The following is a 7337-nucleotide window of genomic DNA, read 5'->3' as shown; positions in this document are numbered from 1 at the left end:
GTACCAAAAGTTTCTTCTTAAATCTAATAGCTGTGAGGCTATAAGTGATTTACTTTTGTGTGTTTTTGTCAGGCAGAAATTTATTTATACCCCCTCAGGGTGTAAGAGGTTAAGCCCTGATGCGGAGCAGGGTCTCTGGCCAACTACAGACATCATGTTGGTCAGTCAGCCAGTCATTCCCTGTGAATTGTTTTTACGCAAATAGTTATTTGAAGTTGTCTTAAATGAGAAGGTGTAGCTCAAAATTTCATCTATGCAGTCAATTCATCAAAATTATGATTGTGCTTTTAATTTTCTTTTTGAGTGATCTGATCTGACTGAGCAATTTCACTTTTGGCTGAAAATGTATGATTCTTGTAGAAACAAAAAAGCATTCATTCTCCTTAGACTGGTTGTTCATGTAAAACTAATTTGGTGGAATGCAACCCCTTTATATACATATAAATGTCTTGTTTTTATGCTTTTCATGGTTCCATACCAACAAGAGGAGAGATCACAAGCTGCCTGTTGGCTTCTGGATATCTGTTTTGAAGTCCTTATATTGTAACTTCATGATGCAGCATTTTATCTTTATACATTTTTGACTTTTGACTAAAGCGTTTTATGTTTGTGTTGCAGAGCTTTACCTCGTTATTATTATAATAAGTAAAATAACTGTGTTAATCAGTTTTTTTTATTTCATTTAAATGAATCAGGCAGTTTAATACAACTTTAGCAGATGCAGGTTGATAAAAAAAATAAATGTCACATTATTCACATAAAGATGGTTGCTATTGTGAGTAAAGGGAAAACAATCGGTTTCTCATTTCCGCAACCTGTTGAACTAAATGTCTAGTGTGGTTTCTCTCAGGCTAATTCTACCAGGGCTTTGAGGACAATGGGAAAGCACACTGATGAATTACTCACGATTCATATTACCTTGGTAATACAAATCCTGAGTCTTTCAACAGAAAAGTGTCCAGAATCTACTCAAGATCAGATTCAGTTCAGGGCTCATTAACAATGGAAGAACTGGGGAAATTGCATTTTATTGCATTTCAATCTGGTTTATTCCAATGAAAACATTTTTTAGACTATGACTTTTTCATTTATTAGAAATACTTCTTACCTTGATGTTGTGTCCCTGTTTGGGTTATATAACAGGAATTGTCTTTTTTCTTGATGTTCTGCCTTTGTGGCTCTAGGAAGCATTCACTAAAACTTAGATTTGTTGTAGGTTGCTTTATTTAATCAATAATAGTTGGTCTTTGACCATGCCGAGTTGCTGCTTTATCATGAAGCATAGCAGGACGGCTTGATTAAGTTGCTCAGTCAATTGTCACCATCTGGCTTTCTGATATTTCCGCTGTACTGCCGCCAGGTAGACGTGTGTTATGTCTGCTCATGGTGCTAGAATTCTATTAAGGCTAAAAAAACAAAAACCTTTCAACACAATCAGGACAGACAGTTGGTGTATATAATGTTGTTTCATCATGATCAAAGGGTTTTTGATGTTTTATTTATAGGTATATAACATGACTTTCCCCCCTTTTGTTAAAATAAAATGAAATTTAAGATGATGTTTGTACAGTAAGCTAATGCAGAAAAAAGCCTAACAAAAAAATAATATAAATACTGAGTCATAAACCTCCACTTGATTTCATATTAACGTGAAACATGAATCATCTCAAAGTAACTGCAGGTGCTCAATGACTGTCGGTTATAATTTTCTCTCATTCAAAACTAAGCTTTGACGAAAAACAAAAAAGTCTGTGAAAAAAAAGGAGAAAAAAAACACTCTTTTTTTTTTAAATAATGCAGTGCAAAAAAAGACTTCCTGCTTTTTTTTCAAATTAAGCAAGAACGACTGGGGACAGCTTTTTTTTTATTTATTTTAAAGATCACAAAGACATTTAAAATAAAGGTGGGAGCTAATGCTTCAAACCAATATCTGTTCAAATAAAATTGTACAAAGAATAAAAAAAGAAAAAAAATGTGTATATATATATATATATATATATATATATATATACATATATTTTCTTGCTTGTCTATTTTTTTTATCAATAAACAATAATAAGAGAAAATAAAGGTCGATATCATCTGCCTCTTTGACCTACAGTCTGAGAAAAAATACTGTAACATGAACAAATGTTGTAAGAAGAGAGAAAGGTGTTAGGAAACTCCTCTTAACACACTGGATGGATACTAGACAGCTCCTTGCAAACATGTCTTTTCATTCTTTTGGAACTGAGGAAAAAGTGTTGGATTATTTCATGATAATATAGCCTCTCTCCTTCTTTCATGTACTCAAAAAAAAATTGACATATCAAAGCCATTAAAGATTCAACCTAAAGGGTGGCCTCAAACCAGGACAGACCCTTCAGTGCGTTTCACCCCCATTCCTACAGTCAAAGCTTTCACTGACAAGCTTATATTAGAGAGATCTGACATGACAAACTGGTGTCTAGATTGTGTATTCTGCTTTAACTCAAAGCTTCAGTCATTTGCAAAAAGATTCCAGAAGCATTTTCTTTGTGACAAGATAAACTTCACAGTGATACAGTTTGGATGTAAAGGGAAGTGCAAAACAAAATATGGTATCATACAATTGCTTTTCTGCTTGTCTTCAGATAATTACCTTTGCAAAAATGTAATCAGGTGCGGTTTCGGCTGGTGTAGAGATTTAGATTGAAACGAGAGTTTTTCTATTTGACTTTCCACATGGGAACCTCCATTACTTTGGTTTCTCTGAACATGGGTTAGAGGAGATTGATGCTAGATTGTTTTATGAAACACACATTTTGCTGCTTAGAATTTCAAATTCAGCCACGGGCAGATGGAATAGATAACAGAAAAAAAAAAAGAAAAAAAAGAAAAAAAAAACAGCTTAATGTTTATCTGGAGGCACTAACTAACAAGCACTCTACTAGTAATTGGACTGCTGCAATGCATACTGGCAAAATTCTCCATAAAGTGTGCTTATGATTAAATCTTTTCCTTTCCCTCTATCTCATTTCTGTGTTGGGTTCCCTTAAACAGCTCTGCCAGCCATTCCCATCTATTCCATTTTGACTGCATTAATGACATGGCCTAAACACTTAGGCTCGGTGGCCGGTAATGAGACAGCAGAATATGACTTATGGCTCATCCTGTAAATGTGATACGGATGTATTCATGTGTGTGTGTGTGAAAAAGGACACATCGGTCACCATTAATGTCAGTTATCTGCTCCCGTGTGCCCAAAACTGTTGACAAGTAAGATGTGATTGAAGTATGTTTATACAGAAGTAAACAAAAGGATCCTTAAACACACTATCCAATCACCCATTTCAAATATTCAGAAAATGTTGCTTGATTGATGTTCTTTATACTTCATGCAGAAATATGCTTACTTGTGGAAAAATCTGCCTAGTTAAAAGGTGACCTGCACTGTTTTAATATTTGATATTCTCTACACATGAACTTGCAGGTGAGTTTGCTGAGGTTTCATGATTTGAGAAGTAATGAAAGATTTGATATGGGTAGTTGCTCAGGGGGGCACAAGCACCAACTAAGAAAGAGTACGCCAAGTCAAGCTTATATTTAATTATAATTATATTAAATTATAACGAATTTTGCATGTAGTTAGTGAGGATGCAGCAACCTTCTGTGATGGATAACATCATCCTTCTGTTAACATTACAGAGAGTGAGTACCTGTTTGAACTCCTCCAGTATTTTCCCCTGTTACCCATCTGAGAAAATGTCCTTGATTTTCCATGGTTTACAGGAGGCATGGTTGTTTGGAGGTGTAATTCAAATCAAGCCCATGAATACATGTTTGAGCTCAACCATTAGATAATGGACTCATCCTTAATATTTGAAAAAAAAAGTAGTGATTTCACAAACATGGCTCATTTCTGTGCATGTTGCATCAGTGAGACAGGGAGAGGAGGAAATACAGGGCTAACAAAGAAATAAAACAACCACCTGTCTAACTTGTTGCTAGTTTTAATTTCTTGTCTAAAACAGATTTAGATAAAGCTTGAAATAATTTGAAATCCAAGAAATCTTGAAGGGAAACAGTAAACCTGTAAGAAGAGCGAGAGAAAAAAAGAACAAAAACTAATGAAACGTGATGACTTGGTTTCGGACATTGTAATTCAACATGTCCTTAATTTTTGGAGTTTATTAATAGAGGTGTTTACCTTTGTGATAATTCATACGAGAACAGTCAGTGTTTCCAGGTATTTTTAAATTTATACAACCAGCACTGTGCACTTCATTTTAAGTCTGTGGTCTGTCTGCTTGCCACATATGGGGATCTGATTGCTCTCTGAACAAATGCTGCATGCAGAGATGCATCATAAAAATCATGTACAGCCCAGTAAATACGAAGAAAGCACTCCAGTAATGGCTGCCCTTCCCTGGGCTTGTTTGATCGGACAGCGACTGAGTATCTCATGTCGCCAGTGGGTGTTACCACATCTTAACATGAGAGTACTGAAACACACATCAAAACCATCATGGTTATACCAGAAAGCCATACTTATAACTGTAAATTCTATAAAAAAGCATTAGAACTTCTAATATTACAGAAACCAGCCACTGCCAAATTTAAATTATTGTTTTAGTCTTGTGTGGAAGCAGATACACTAATGTGAGGATTACATCACTTGTGTGATCGCTGAGCAAATGTTTTAATGTCTTGCTCTAGGGCCAAACTATTTTTATTATTGAAAAAGAAGAGTATGAAACATAAAAAAGAAGGCAAATCTCTAATAGCACCTTATTGGCTGTTTTGAGAAAATCAAAATATAATTTGAAAAGGATTGTGTGCTATTTCCTGAGATGGTGCAGGTGATGGGTGTGTTTTCCTCCATTCAAACATTTGGTTAGCATCTATGCTGCAATGTTTCTTAGAACATTCTGTTCAGGGCTTTTGAGCAGATTTTTTTTTGGATGCATGTGTTAATGTGTTTTAAGAGAGAGTTTATTGGGGGGGAGGTGAAGTCACTCCAAATTTCTCATGTGACAGAGCATAACAGGGAATTGTAATACACAGCAACATCATAAATTTGATTACATTACATAGAAAGTGCAAGCCTGCAAGCCATTTCCAGGCACCATAAAACAGCTATAACTAAGTTAGCACTGGTACAGAGAAAAATGAATAAAGCCATTTTCTTTTTTAACAACTTGGGCGCAGGCGAGATATTGTTCTCTCCTATGGCTTTTATGATCTTTGCAGACCCGCTATGCGCTCATTGCAACTCAGCCAGGAGACAGAAAAAGATGGCACTACTATTACATTTTGTTTCTTTTTTTCCTGTAAAAGTCCATCCATATATATATATATATATATATATATATATATATATATATATATATATATATATATATATATATATATATATATATATATGAGGGGGATGTAACAGTAATTTAAAAAGTCATTGAAAGTACCAAATATGCTGGAAGTAGTCGTTTGAATATGAATGGCATAATCAAAACAATATTACATGGAAGCAAAATGCATTCACAGTGATGCAAAATATTGACATTATATAATAATTGCATCATAATTAGGTTCACTTTCTATATGCACAGGGACGGAAATCATTTCCGTTTGACTTCCATGGATTAAACTTCAAAAAAGTCCGTGTCACAGCTGTGCGGACTGCACCTCGGAGAGGGTTGTTGAACGTTCAAGGACTTTTCCATAACAAATGGTTTTGTTAAAGTATCATTAGTATAGACTTAAAGCACTTCCCAAAAAGTCTGAAATGTAACGGCCTGTTGGTAACACCATCCCAACAAACAACGGATCGGAACTCGTGCGATCAAATTGAAAGAGCGAGAAGGAAAACACCCTAAATCTGACATTTAGGATCATATCAAGCAGCACTGTGTGCCTCTTGTTCTGCGGGCAGCCTGTGAATTAGATTCTATGCAAACCGCCAAACGATCGACTTAGTCAATAAGACATCCTCTGAAATGCACTTGCAGGATGAAGAGCATTCTCATCCATAAGCAACATGCATTAATACCCGCCACAGCAATATACCCAAATTCAGAAATGTGCGTTTTCCCTCGCCATAGATAGGAACAATCAAAACAATAAAATACGTTTCAAATATATATATAAAAAAAACGCACCTCAATGTACAAAAGCATATTTTTTTCTTGTTTTGGCGCTGTATTTATCTCACTGATTATATTTAGAAAAGAAAAAATTCGTGAGATCATTTGCTGAGGACTGTTTTTGTATTTTTCCAAGCAGATGGCACACTCCGACAGCTCCAAAAGTAGCAGCTACAGCCGCGGCAGAGCGGATCTCCCACTGACTCCGCTGCCAAGCTCCACAGCAGCGCACCGAGCTTTCTGTTTTACAGTCCTTTGAGCCTCTTTCATCGTGATTGCACCAATATTCACTTATAATCTTTAGACTACTTTAGTAAAATCGCACAATAAATACTAAAGTGCTAAAAATCACCATGCATAAAATCTATGTTCTTGTTATTTCTATTCCATGCAGCTTAGATCCTTAAATAAGTTGCGGTATAAATATAATCGGACAGCGAGCCTACCTCTTTTTAGGAGCTTTGAAGTTCCTGCTTCTGTCTTCTAAGCTTTTATACCCTTTACATCTTCATATTTAAAACAAGTAATAATCCCCGGGATTTTAAACGTCTGCGTTCCTGCAGCAGGTCCAGTGATGGAGCGGTACGTGGGTTCCTCTGCGGGGTGTAGGGAGGTTTTTTTTTTTTTTTTCTCTTTTTTTTTTTTTTTTTTTTTTTTTTCAAGAAAATCCACCCTAAGAGCGCAGGTTGGTCAGAACGCGCCTGGGTTCGGCAGGAGGACTCGCTCCCTCAGCGGCAGCCTCCGTGCGCACTTGGAGAGACCAGAGCTCTGTCCGTACAGAGAAGCTGGGAGAATGATGTCATGCGTCCGGCCCTCCCTCTACAGCCACCCCTTAACTGATGGTTCTTTCTATCCTTCCTTCCCATCTTCTTATTGTCCCCTTTTATGTGAGGAAATCTGAGTTAATTCATTTCTTTTTGTGTTTCTGTTAATTTGCCGCATTTGTCTGTTGAAGGAAAATCGGCTGGATCAGTTTAATAATAGTGATATAAATCTTTTAAAATTAAAAACAGATATAATGCATAACATCTTAACGCGGCTGGCACCATGTTTAGTAAGCAGTAGAAACTGTTTGTTAAATCCAGATTTTAAACCATGGTTGCTTTGGTAGAGTTTTTTTTTTTTTACAGTGCTCAAAACTGACATGATGAAGTCATGCCGTTACGTCCCGCCTCACTGAAGGTATTGCCCAGTAGAATCGCCAGTCTGCATTTTCCCGGGATAAAGGGAAGG

The 7337-nt window shown here is 36.2% G+C and overlaps 1 protein-coding gene across 1 annotated transcript in view; it reads right to left on the bottom strand.

Moving 5' to 3' along the window:
* Window positions 1-6716, bottom strand: part of LOC107083665 (receptor-type tyrosine-protein phosphatase S-like) — a 272199-nt gene extending 265483 nt beyond the window's left edge. Inside the window, exon 1 of the mRNA XM_015373047.1 lies at window positions 6551-6716. The gene's annotated coding sequence lies outside the window, so the exon portion shown is untranslated. The remainder of the gene's footprint in view (window positions 1-6550) is intronic.
* Between the last annotated feature and the right edge of the window lie 621 nt (window positions 6717-7337).

This window comes from Cyprinodon variegatus, unplaced genomic scaffold (assembly GCF_000732505.1).
Source record: "Cyprinodon variegatus isolate N-32 unplaced genomic scaffold, C_variegatus-1.0 Scaffold80, whole genome shotgun sequence".
Classification (NCBI taxonomy): Eukaryota; Metazoa; Chordata; class Actinopteri; order Cyprinodontiformes; family Cyprinodontidae; genus Cyprinodon; species Cyprinodon variegatus.
This window is presented reverse-complemented; position numbering and strand designations above follow the sequence as displayed.